Source organism: Oncorhynchus kisutch, linkage group LG2, assembly GCF_002021735.2.
Source record: "Oncorhynchus kisutch isolate 150728-3 linkage group LG2, Okis_V2, whole genome shotgun sequence".
NCBI lineage: Eukaryota > Metazoa > Chordata > Actinopteri > Salmoniformes > Salmonidae > Oncorhynchus > Oncorhynchus kisutch.
The window spans coordinates 18,881,838-18,895,216 of NC_034175.2; the positions used below are offsets into that span (position 1 = coordinate 18,881,838).

The 13,379-nt window shown below is 42.4% G+C and overlaps 1 pseudogene; it reads right to left on the minus strand.

Moving 5' to 3' along the window:
- Positions 1 to 1,563: 1,563 nt before the first annotated feature.
- On the minus strand, positions 1,564 to 3,862 carry LOC109901960 (protein rapunzel-like; annotated as a pseudogene).
- Positions 3,863 to 13,379: the final 9,517 nt, after the last annotated feature.

Sequence of the window (13,379 nt, forward strand, 5' to 3'; positions counted from 1 at the left end):
CACTATACCATAAAATCCTGATTGGTGGAGTGCTGCAATTACAGCCTTATTGGTCTGCAGGTTGTCCTTTTGGAAGGTTCTCCCATCTCCACAGAAGAACTCTGGAGCTCTGTCAGGGTGACCATCTGGTTCTTGGTAACCTCCCTGATCAAGGCCCTTCTCCCCCGATTGCTCAGTTTGGCCGGACGTACAGCTCTAGCAAGAGTCTTGGTGGTTCCAAACTTCTTCCATTTAAGAATGATGGAGGCCACTGTGTTCTTGGGGACCTTAAATGCTGCAGAAATGTTTTGGTACCCTTCCCCAGATCTGTGCCTCGGCACAATCCTGTCCCGGAACTCTACGGACAATTCCGCGAACTCGTGGCTTGGTGTTTGCTCTGACATGCAGTGTCAACTATGGGACCTTATAAATATATATAGGTGTGTGCCTTTCAAAATCATGTCCAATCAATTGAATTCAAGTTGTAGAAACAACTCAAGGATGATCAATGGAAACAGGATGCACCTGAGCTCAATTTCGAGTCCAGTAGTAAAGTGTCTGAATACTTATGTAAAGAAGGTATTTCTAAAAAACTGTTTTCACTGTGTCATTATGGGGTATTTTGAGTAGATTGCAGAGGATTTTTTTTATTTAATCCATTTTAGAATAAGGCTGTAATAACGTAACAAAATGTGGAAAAATTCAAGGGGTCTGAATACTTTCCGAAGGCACTGTATATATTATAGCAAGCTATGCTAGACTGCATGAAGAGCACAATTACATCCAGGGATGCCATGTTTACCCCAACTTCCCTGAGGAAAAGTTGGTAATGGAATTAAACTTTTTTGCATTGCATTTCACCAGTAGTCTGCAGGACAGGTTTGTAGTGTGTTTGAAGAGAAGTGCTCTTTCATGGTGACTATTCAATGGTGGTAAATGTATGATCAATGAGAACCTTCTTATGGAACTCATACCCTTGACTATGAAACTCAACCTTCAGAGAGTAGCAATGTTATCCCATAAAGCCACCCTAGTAAACAACAAGAAAGATCCTAACCCCGGTTGTTCTCACACATCCCATACACACATTAAGAGAGGCTGCATGGAAGATAAGGGGATGATTAAAATATATATATTTCCTACTGCACTGTATATTACAGACTGCACTCAATGAATTTTGACAGGCTTGATTAACGATAGCGTAGCACTGAGGCTAAAGCTCTGGCAGAACCCTATAGCTACTCCACCGACCCAGAACTGCTGGCCGTCTCCACCTCCAACACGGCTAATGAGTGATTCCATCATGCTGATCCAAGTACTTTGGAGCTCGTCTTCAGCATATTAGCGCAGCCAAAGGTTATTCATAGACTATAAAACCAAAGCTGTGGACAGGAAATGCTGACTTATGTGTAAATATCAATTCAATTAGTAAGGGCCCCGGTGAGTGCAGGTGCACTAGCTTGTGTTAATGGCAATAGACATCAACATGTATAAACAAGACAGGCAAGACACACTCATATATACATCCAATAACAGCTGATGTGTTGCCGTTTATTGTCATGAAGCATAATGACAGATGTAGAATTTAGATTATGTTTTTATTATGACTGAATTAGTACGAATTAGAAAGATTAGTCAATTCAACATCACTTCACATCCACAATCCATTGAGTTAAGCTATTGAACTATGAGAGAGTATTGAGTAACATCTGGTCATAAGCTATGGTAGGAGTTAGTCACTTATAATAAAATGCATATACAGTTAATTAAATACTCTGCAAACACTGGGCTATGTAACACTGCCTCAAATTAGCAATACATTCAGATGTCAATACAGTGAATCTAATTGCAACCAAAGTTTCTTGCTAGGACAAACTGCATGGTGTATTCACAAAACCGCATCACCATTTACCATAATTCCCCACACATCCTCTTTAAGGTGGTCAATTCAGAATTTAGAATAACCCCTCAGGTTGATGACATAATGATCCCTATTTGTCTGACTTGTTGCACCTCTATCAGCGTCACTATGAGTGTACACACAGCGTCACATTCTTGTGCCTCTCCCAGTAGTGGCAGTCCTCCGGGAAGCTCCAGTTGGCCTAACTCTCTTTGTGGTTACTGACAGCATGCACCACGAGGCACCACCATGCACCACCCTTCTTCCCTGGCCCCTCCATCAGTTGTCGGATGCAGTCGCGTGGCACCGGTTGGGGACCGGTGCTGTAGGAAACCACCAGGTAAGGTATCATTCACCTGCAGCCCCTCAAACAAGTTCTGACCCGCCATGTGTTAGAAGTGGTCCCTGGCACGCCAGTTCCAATAGCTGCTGCCAGAGTGGTTGACCAGTCGGACCGACCAGCTCACCCAGTCGTATTTCCTGGTGAGGAATTCCTGTACTTCCTGAGCCGTGTCCTGAAGATTGCGTTCCTCTTTTTCCTGGAGAAGATGCTGGGCGTCAAGGCAAGCCTGTTCAGGGAAGGCTGCTACGCAGGCCCCGATGCATGCCTTCATCTTTGATTCCACCTCCCTGATTTTGGTGCTCCAGTTATGGATGGTTTCCTGTTCCTCATCTGGTCTCCTGGTGAGGGCACAGAGGCCCGGCAGGGCAAGTAGGCCCAGGCAGAGGAGCTCCTTCATCCTCACACAGAAGTCCTCCAGTAGGCGCCTGTTTCTCGCCTCATACCTGAGACAGATGGGGAACCAACCACTAAACTGTTGTTAATAACAATAAAAGTAATCATCCTATTTTCCATAATCACAAGTGAACAGTTCAAATTCATGCCAAGTGTTCTGAAACTAAAATACTCAACAAAGCCATGCTCCACCGGTGCAAAAAGGCTCATTAAGCATGGTTAAGAATACTTTACCTGTCCACCACCTCCAAGATGGACTCCCCAAAGCTGTTGGTGCCCATCAGAGCATCATACAGCACATACAGGTTCATCTCCCTACCGGTGCTCCAGAAACAGCCTCTTCTTGACCTCCTGAAACTGTGGCTTGGCCTCCAGAATGTCCATGTAATTCCGGAACTGGTTCCTGATGCTCTCCTCCACTGAGAAGTAATGGGAATCCAGCTGGCCCTTCCTAATCTCACAGTCAATGTCCTCCTGCTGGGTGGACAGTACGTCCAGCTTGTTCCTCACCGCCAGGAACTGCTCTGACATAGCAGACCTCTTTGCTCTTCACGTTGTCCAGGGCTAGTCGTAGGACAGGGGCAGCTGCCTCATAGAGAGGTAAGAGCTCCCCTACTGCGCTGGCCAACACCTCCGCCCCTCACCTCAAAACTCTCCATCACAGCCTCGATTGCATTTTTCTTCTGGGCCACCACCTTATCCAGAGGACTTGTCATGCTCTGGAGGGAGAATCAATATGAAAGTTGAACTATGCTTGTTTAGGTGTGCCGGTCTTCAGAAATCATGCTCAAAATCAGGACGGAAAAGCTGCACATTGCTCTCAAGTAAAGTGGTTGAATGCCCTATAATAACAGTTGACATTCAACCCCTTATGGGGGCGCAGTCTGTGAGTTTCCCTGCAGAGTAACACAGATAAAATGATCAATTCAGATATCACTATTGGACATTTACAAATAAGATTGATAACCTTGTTACAGACCAAAACACACATTTATGTGCCACATCACTATTACATCTTAAAGCGGCAATCAGCGGTTGCTACATACATTTTTGTTGGACTTATAAAGTACCCATTGATTAAAGAATATAACTTATAAATGCCTCATAAGCTAAGTTCAACTGTTGTACACCATCAGAACCTAAAATATAAGCTTGTTTTACTTCAATGTTTTTCAACAAAGTAAATGCAAACAAGCCTCAAAACTTGGTTAAATTATAATTATTATACAATGGATAGTCAACAGCGGTGGGGAGGGTGTTTTGTAATTGTCACTCCCTGATCTGTTTCACCTGTCCTTGTTGTTGTCTCCACCCCCTCCAGGTGTCGCTTGTTTCCCCCAGTGTATTTATCCCTGTGTTTCCCGTCTCTCTGTACCAGTGTATTTATCCCTGTGTTTCCTGTCTCTGTGCCAGTTCGTCTTGTATGTTCCATGTCAACCAGTGTTTTTTCCCGTACTCCTGCCTTTGCTATTCTCCTTTTTCTAGTCCACCTGGTTTTGACCCTTGCCTGTTCTGGACTCTGTATCCACCTGCCTTGACCTCGAGCCTGTCTTCCACTTTGTACCCACCTGCCTGACCATTCTGCCTGCCTTGACCTCGAGCCTGTCTGCCACTTTGTACCCACCTGCCTGACCATTCTGCCTGCCTTGACCTCGATCCTGTCTGCCACTTTGTACCCACCTGCCTGAACATTCTGCCTGCCTTGACCTCGATCCTGTCTGCCACTTTGTACCCACCTGCCTGAACATTCTGCCTGCCTTGACCTCGAGCCTGTCTGCCACTTTGTACCCACCTGCCTGACCATTCTGCCTGCCTTGACCTCGAGCCTGTCTGCCACTTTGCACCTCCTGGACTCTGTACCCACCTGCCTGACCATTCTGCCTGCCTTGACCTCGAGCCTGTCTGCCACTTTGTACCTCCTGGACTCTGTACCCACCTGCCTGACCATTCTGCCTGCCTTGACCTCGAGCCTGTCTGCCACTTTGTACCTCCTGGACTCTGTACCCACCTGCCTGACCATTCTGCCTGCCTTGACCACGAGCCTGTCTGCCACTTTGTACTTCCTGGACTCTGAACTGGTTTTGACCTTTTGCCTGTCCACGACCATTCTCTTTCCTACTTATTTTTGGATTATTAAACATCTTCAACTGCAACCATCTGCCTCCTGTGTCTGCATCTGGGTCTTGCCTGTCATATTAGTAATAGTTCTACTGCTGATTGCCCCTTTACTGATTGACAGTCAGTGAAAAGAAAAACATTGAATTTCATAATTGAATCAATAAAGTGCTGTAGTCAGGCAGCAAGTATAATCACTGGCCTGGAATGCCACTATGCCACTATTTACAGACACATTTTAGAGATGCTTGTATACAAGAGCTACATTTTTATGTGTCTGATAATGTCAAGGTCGAAGGTAAAAATCTGTATAATATTGAATGAGATGCAACATTTGCATGTAAAACAAATGACAATCTAAAGCCAAAAGGGGATGATACATTTATCATGACATAAAATGACAGAAATAGACAGAAATAGACAGTGTGAGCAGCCCTTCACTGGGTCTGTTTATGCCTCATTTGGTTTCAGAACTGACCAAGCCCAAGCAATATATATATAAAAAATATCCTTTCATCCCTTGTCTGCAAACGGTAATAGGTTAAATTAATATGTTCTTGGTCAGACCACAATCCCTAGAGGATGAATGGTCATACAGACACTGTGCCATTTTCAAATAGATGATGTCCAATTAACCAAGTCTAAATAAATAAACACCAATTAGATGTGTTTTATTTTTATATCTTGGGTTATATTTTTACCAACAGTCAGTGTTGTATTTTCCAATGTTTAAAAAAAAAGGATTTTGAAACTGACTTGATTTTACTTTTACATTTATATTACTCCAACTGCAATTAATAAATATTGCAGTTGGGTAGGTTGAATAATATAATAATTCAGTGTTTTCATTCATGCCCATGTTTGATGGAGACGCACTGTATCCGTACATTTACCCATGCATTTAGCTAAGTCCCATGAGAAACATTGGGCACATCTTGCAGTATTTACCCGTCTTGTTGTTAGAGAAACCTATTCGTCTTACAACAGCACATTGTTTCTTTACCTGGTAGTGGCTCGTCCTTTACGCCTCAACAGCTGCAGTTAAGATTTTTTTTCTCACGTTTTCTCAAATATTCCCAAGGCTCTTCGCTGTGTTGTTGAGGATAGATCCTAAAAGAGAGGAGGAATCACGGCCACGCATTTAACATCTGCAGTTTTGCATGTAGAGACAAAGAGAGAGAGGGGGAGAGAGAGAGCGAGAGAGAGAGCGAGAGAGAGAGGGAGAGAGATACATCCAATATTTATGTTCATTTATTTTCCTCATCAATCTACACACAAGTCCCCAAAATAACTAAGCGAAAAACAGATTTGTAGAAATGTTTGCAAATGTATTAAAGATAAAAAACAGAAATACCTTATTTACATAAGTATTCAGACCCTTTACTATGAGACTTGAAATTGAACTCAGGTGCATCCTGTTTCGATTGATCATCCTTGAGATGTTTCTACAACTTGATTGGAGTCCACCTGTGGTAAATTCAATTGATTGGGCATGATTTGCAAAGGCACACACCTGTCTATGTAAGGTCCCACAGTTGACAATGCATGTCAGAGCAAAAACCAAGCCATGAGGTCGAAGGAATTGTCCACCCACAGAGACAGTGTGATGAAGAAGGCGCAGCAGCGCCTCTTCAACCCCAGGAGGCTGAAGAAGTAAGGTTATCACCTAAAACTCTCACAAACTTTTACACATGCCCAATTGAGAGAATGCCAAGAGTGTGCAAAGCTGTCATCAAGGCAAAGGGTGGCCTGTCGGGCTGTATCACCGCCTGGTACGGCAACTGCACTGCCCACAACCACAAGGCTCTCTAGAGGGTGGTGCGGTCTGCACAACGCATTACCGGGGGCAAACTACCTGCCCTCCAGGACACGTACAGCACCCGATGTCACAAGAAGGCCAAAAAGATCATCAAGAACAACAACCACCCGAGCCACTGCCTGTTCACCCCACTACCATCCAGAAGGCGAGGTCAATAAAGGAGCATCAAAGCTAGGACTGAGAGACTGAAAAAAAGCTTCTATCTCAAGGCCATCAGACTGTTAAACAGCTATCACTAACACAGAGAGGCTGTTGCCTATATACAGACTTGAAATCATCGGCCACTTTAATGATGGATCACTAGTCATTTTAATAATGTCACTTTAATAATGTTTACATATCTCATCTCATATGTATTTTTTTATCCCTTATTTTACCAGGTGAGAACACATTCTCATTTACAGCAACAACCTGGGGAATAGTTACAGGGGAGAGAGGAGGTGGGGGGGGGGGGGGGGTGAATGAGCCAATTGTAAACTGGGGATGATTGGGTGACCATGTTGATATGAGTGCAAGATTGGGAATTTCGCCAGGACACAGGGGTTAACGCCCCTACTCTTACGATAAGTGCCATGGGATCTTTAATGACCACAGAGAGTCAGGACACCCATTTAACATCCCATCCTAAAGACAACACCCTACACAGGGCAATGTCCCCAATCACTTACCTGGGGCATTTTTTTAAACCAGAGGAAACTGTGCTACCTACTGGCCCTGCAACACCTCTTCCAGCAGCATCTGGTCTCCCATCCGGTGACCTACCAGGACCAACCCTGCTCAGCTACAGAAGCAAGCCAGCAGTGGGATGCAGGGTGGCATGCTGCAGACCATGTATATATTGTATTTTATTTATTTATTTCACCTTTATTTAACCAGGTAGTCAAGTTGAGAACAAGTTCTCATTTACAATTGCCACCTGGCCAAGATAAAGCAAAGCAGTTCGACAGATACAACGACACAGAGTTACACATGGAGTAAAACATACATACAGTCAATAATACAGTATAAACAAGTTTATATACAATGTGAGCAAATGAGGTGAGAAGGGAGGTAAAGGCAAAAAAGGCCATGGTGGCAAAGTAAATACAATATAGCAAGTAAAACACTGGAATGGTAGTTTTGCAATGGAAGAATGTGCAAAGTAGAAATAAAAATTATGGGGTGCAAAGGAGCAAAATTAATTAATTAATTAAATACAGTTGGGAAAGAGGTAGTTGTTTGGGCTAAATTATAGGTGGGCTATGTACAGGTGCAGTAATCTGAATAAATGTATTCCATTATTCCATTCCTTACTTAGATTTGTGTGTATTAGGTAGTTGTTGTGGAATTGTTAGAAAACATGTTAGATATTGCTGCGCTGTCTGAACTAGAGCACAAGAATTTCACTACACTCGCGATAACACCTGCTAACCATGTTTATGTGACCAATAACATTTGATTTGATTTGATTTAGAGCTTTGAGACAGGCACAGATCTGGGAACGGTATCAAAACATTTCTGCACCATTGAAGGTCCTCAGGAACACAGTGGCCTCCATCATTCTTAAATGGAAGAAGTTTGGATCCACCAAGACTATTCCTAGAGCTGGACGCCCAGCCAAACTGAGCAATCGGGGAAGAAGGGCCTTGGTCAGGGAGGTGGCAAAGAATCCGATGGTTACTCTGACAGAGCTCCAGAGTTCCTCTGTGGAGATAAGATAATCTTTCAGGACAACCATCTCTGCAGCACTCCACCAATCAGGCCTTTATGGTAGAGTGGCCAGACGGAAGCCACTCCTCAGTAAAAGGCACATGACAGCCCACTTGGAGTTTGCCAAATGGCACCTAAAGAATCTCAGACTTTAAGAAACAAGATTCTCTGGTCTGATGAAACCAAGATTGAACTCATTGGCCTGAATGCCAAGCGTCATGCCTGGCACCATCTCTACGGTGAAGCATGGTGTGGTGATGTTTTTCAGCGGCAGGGACTGGGAGACTGGATCGAGGCAAAGATGAACGGAGCAAAGTACACAAAGATCATTGATGAAAACCTGCTCCAGAGCGCTCAGGACCTGAGACTGGGTCGAAGGTTCACCTTCCAACAGGAGAACGACCCTAAGCACACAGCCAAGACAACGCAGGAGTGGCTTCGGGACAAGTCTCTGAATGTCCTTGAGTGGCCCAGCCAGAGCCCTGATTTGAACCCAATCTAACATCTCTGGAGAGACCTGAAAATAGCTTTGCAGTGGAAACATATCAGTTAGACCTTTTGTGGGAGAGTGGATCCTCCTCACAATGATAGAGGCCTAATCACAAACACAATGATAAACTTAACTTCAAACTTTTGGAATAGTCTCCAGATTCCACTCTTAAAAGCTTTGCCTATAAATCTCTAAAGAGAAAAGGGATTTTAAAAAGTAGCACGATCACTATTATTGTTACCAACTGAACGCTTTCTCTATCTCACAAACACACACAATGTATGATTTGTGCCTTTTGTCTTTGCTACCAGATCTCTCACTCTCTCTCTCACACACATGTCCAGACCCAGATCACATCATGGGCGTGCTCTGTCTTTTTTGCCAGTAGGGCTGGGCCTGCAAGCAGATGGCCACTGACAGAGTAAGCAAAGAGAATTGGCTTTGGAAAGCAGTCACACACACACAGAGAGAAAGAGAGAAAAAACAATGAATAGACCAGCAATTACTAACTAGCGTACATTAGCTAGCTCTTGGATGAATATAACGTTAGCTTCCAACTTGGTTAGTTAACCCATGTGAACTAACGTTAACTACATACTAGCTAGAAAATGTCAAACCTAGCTGTGGTAGCTAACGTACTTAGCTGAGAGAAACAGTGTCCGACAACAGTCAAATTTCAGACTAGTTAGCTAGCTTTGTAGGCACTAACATAGTTATCTAGCCAGACGTCAACAAAAACCTTAAATTTAACAGTAGCTACAGTTGAAGTCAGAATGTTACATACACTTAGGTTGGAGACTTTAAAATTTGTTTTTCAACCAATCCACAAACTTGCTAACAAACTATAGTTTTGGCAAGTCGGTTGGGACATCTACTTTGTACATGACACAAGTCATTTTTCCAACAATTGTTTACAGACAGATTATTTAACTTGTAATTCACTGTATCACAATTCCAGTGGGTCAGAAGTTTACATACACTAAGTTGACTGTGCCTTTAAACAGCTTGGAAAATTCCCGAAAATGATGTCATTGCTTTAGAAGCTTCTGATAGGCTAATTGACATAATTTGAGTCATTTGGAGGTGTACCTGTGGATGTATTTCCAGGCCTACCTTTACACTCACTGGCTCTTTGCTTGACATCATGTGAAAATCAAAAGAAATCAGCCAAGACCTCAGAAAAACAATTTGTAGACCGCAACAAGTCTGGTTCATCCTTGGGAGCAATTTCCAAACGCCTGAAGGTACCACGTTCCTCTGTACAAACAATAGTATGCAAGTATAAACACCATGGGACCACACAGCCGTCATACCGCTCTGGAAGGAGACACGTTCTGTCTCCTAGAGAAGAACGTACTTTGGTGCGAAAAGTGCACATAAAACCCAGAACAACAAGGACCTATATCCACAGTAAATTGAGTCCTATATCGACATAACCTGAAAGGCCGCTCAGCAAGGAAGAAGCCACTGCTCCAAAGCTGCCATTAAAAAAGCCAGACTATGGTTTGCAACTGGACATGGGGACAAAGATCGTACTTTTTGGAGAAATGTCCTTTGGTCTGATTAAACAAAATAAAACTGTTTGGCCATAATAACCATTATTGTGTTTGGAGGAAAAAGGGGGAGGCTTGCAAGCCGAAGAAAACCATCCCAACCGTGAAGCACAGGGGTGGCAGCATCATGTTGTGGGGGTTCTTCGATGCAGGAGGGACTGGTGCACTTCACAAAATAAATGACATCATGAGGGAGGAAAATTATGTAGATATATTGAAACAACATTTCAAGACATCAGTCAGGAAGTTAAAGCTTGGTCACAAATGGGCCTTCCAAATGGACAATGGCCCTAAGCATACTTCCAGAGTTGTGGCAAAATGGCTTAAGGACAACAAAGTCAAGGTATTGGAGTGGCCATCACAAAGCCCTGACCTCATCCTATAGAAAATGTGTGGGCAGAACTGAAAAAGTGTGTGCGAGCAAAGAGGCCTACAAACCTGACTCAGTTACACCAGCTCTGTCAAGAGGAATGGGTCAAAATTCACCCAACTTATTGTGGGAAGCTTGTGGAAGGCTACCCGAAATGTTTGACCCAAGTTAAACAATTTAAAGGCAATGCTACCAAATACTAATTGAGTGTATGTAAACTTCTGACCCACTGGGAATGTGATGAAAGAAATACAATCTGAAATAAATCCTTTTCTCTACTATTATTCTGACTTTTCACATTCTTCAAATAAAATGGTGATCCTAACTGACATACGACAGGGAATTTTTACTAGGATTAAATGTCAGGAGTTTAAATACATTTGGCTAAGGTGTATGTAAACTTCTGACTACAACTGTATATGATGTGACAATATGTAGAGGTGTTTGTGTCCTCAACCAGCAGCAGGCTGCTAAGTTTGCTGTCACTCAGATTGCTCTTCAGCGTTTCATATTTTTCCCTACCCTTGCCACGCTTGTTAGATATTATGCACATTGATAGCTTGATTGCAAACGTCCTCGCCATGTGATTTATCATAGTGGCAGGCAGCAGAAATCTAAATTATCAGACCTAAAACATGCAAGGACAACTGATTGGGTGAAATTATGAAGCGAGTGGATGGAGAAATACAGCTTCACTCTATCCAATCAGAGCAGCAGGATCAACGTACAGCCCACCCTTCTCTTTATAGTCAGCCAGTTGAGTTATTTAGACCACGTAAAACCTTGCACATGACCGACTGACATGAAAAAGATGTGTGCTGGCACCCGAAAAGTAAACATTTTCCAGATCACGGATAGTCTCAAAAAATACTTGGATCACAATCGTGTCCAGAAAATTGCCCATATCAGTTATGATACTCGTTTTGTCTAACTACTTTGCACATCCCTAATGTAAAGCATCAATGTTAATAGTACGCTTCAGTAACCTAGCGAGGCTAACGTTATCTAGATTACATAGCTAAAACAACAACAACAAAAAGGCTTGTTAGCTAACACTCGAGCTAACACTCGAGCTAAGACGTTGATTTGAGATAGCTAATGTTAGCTAACTTAGCTCGATAGATAGCAAGTTAACATTAGCTAGCTAGTAGGGATGTACATTTTGGTCAATTTTGCTGCCGATTAATTGACCCATTTTTTCCAAACAGTAAGTTTATGTGACCAACAGGAAATACTATCAGGGATTTGTATATAATAATGAGCTGCTTATATCTCCACCCTAACAACAGTAGTCATCCCAAGGCTGGAAGGCAGTGACATAGAAACTCATTGGGCTTATTTTGGACAGATTTTGGTGAAAGTAAAACTTCTTGTATCATCCCCTCCTCTCTGATAATATGTATGCATGCAAAGACAGGACATTTTTCATTAAGAGCTAGATGGACAATGCAACAATAGCAAGCCTATTGTCTTACAATCAAAATGCTATATATAATATTTTATTGAACATGCAACTCCTGCAAAGAAGGAGCTAATAAAATGTTATTTTCAAACATTTGCCAAAATGCAATTTTGGGGAAAATCCGGGAAACTCAAATTAGCATTATATGTTACGTTTGGTATGGTTACATTTTGAAAGATGGCTGCCGTTTTGGCTGCCGTTTTATTGGCTCTTAACAAGTCTCAAAAGATAGGGTTACAAATCCCCTACAATCCCCTACAAATGTTTTCAATCCCCCACTACACTGAGACTTGTTCTAATTTGATTATTTATTGTATAGTCTTTTTTTAAATCAAGGGAGCAAACAATTATGGACCTGATTGTATATATTGCCCCTCATCATCATTTTGAGATAAACCAAGTTAAAATGATGATACTATTGTGAATGCCTCAATATATTTTAATGCATAAAATCAATCTAATACAAGTGATATTTAACATTCAATCTTTATTGATAGTGCTGCATAGTACAACCAGGCAACATAGAACAACATAACAAAAAATAAGCTATGACATTTAGATGAGGAGCATATATTTTCAGAATGCCCTAAAGAGGTAAATATATTCCCATCTATTTATTTTAACAATGCAGAATTATAACTATTTAAGAGCGACACATCTCGATATTAACAATATGAGAGACATGGACTGGTATCACAGAATATCAATTCCATTGAATACAGGGTTATGAATCAAAGAGAGCTCTCTTGGATCTGTGAGCGTAGAAATGGCATTGATAACACTGCAAATCTGAGTAGTGGGGTTAATAGCACAGAAGAGACCAAGTCAAACTGCAGTGCTTTAGAGCACAAGAACAAATTAAGAAAAGAACAGAAGGGGATAGGGCTGATTGCCGACCCCTTTGGGGTGATTGCGTGCCCATGGTAAACAGAAAATAAAATCTGTCAAAAATTGCTAATATATGCAATAAAAAATTATTATTGAATAGAAAACACTCTAAAGCTTCTAAAACCGTTTAAATTATGTCTGTAAGTAAAGCAGAACTCTCAGGGCACTCATTCTCCCAAACTCTCTCTTGTCATCCAAAAAGTTGGCCCAACTTTGACGTCATCGCCCCCACCCTTCCCAAGCACCTACAGTCCTGGGAACAGTTCCTATGCCTTCAGCGCGGTGTCCGCTTTCAATGGGGCTTCTCATTGTGTGAATCGCGTGCTCACGAGAGTAATGACGGGCGAAACCTTTCGGTCGCGCGAGAAAACAGGTTAC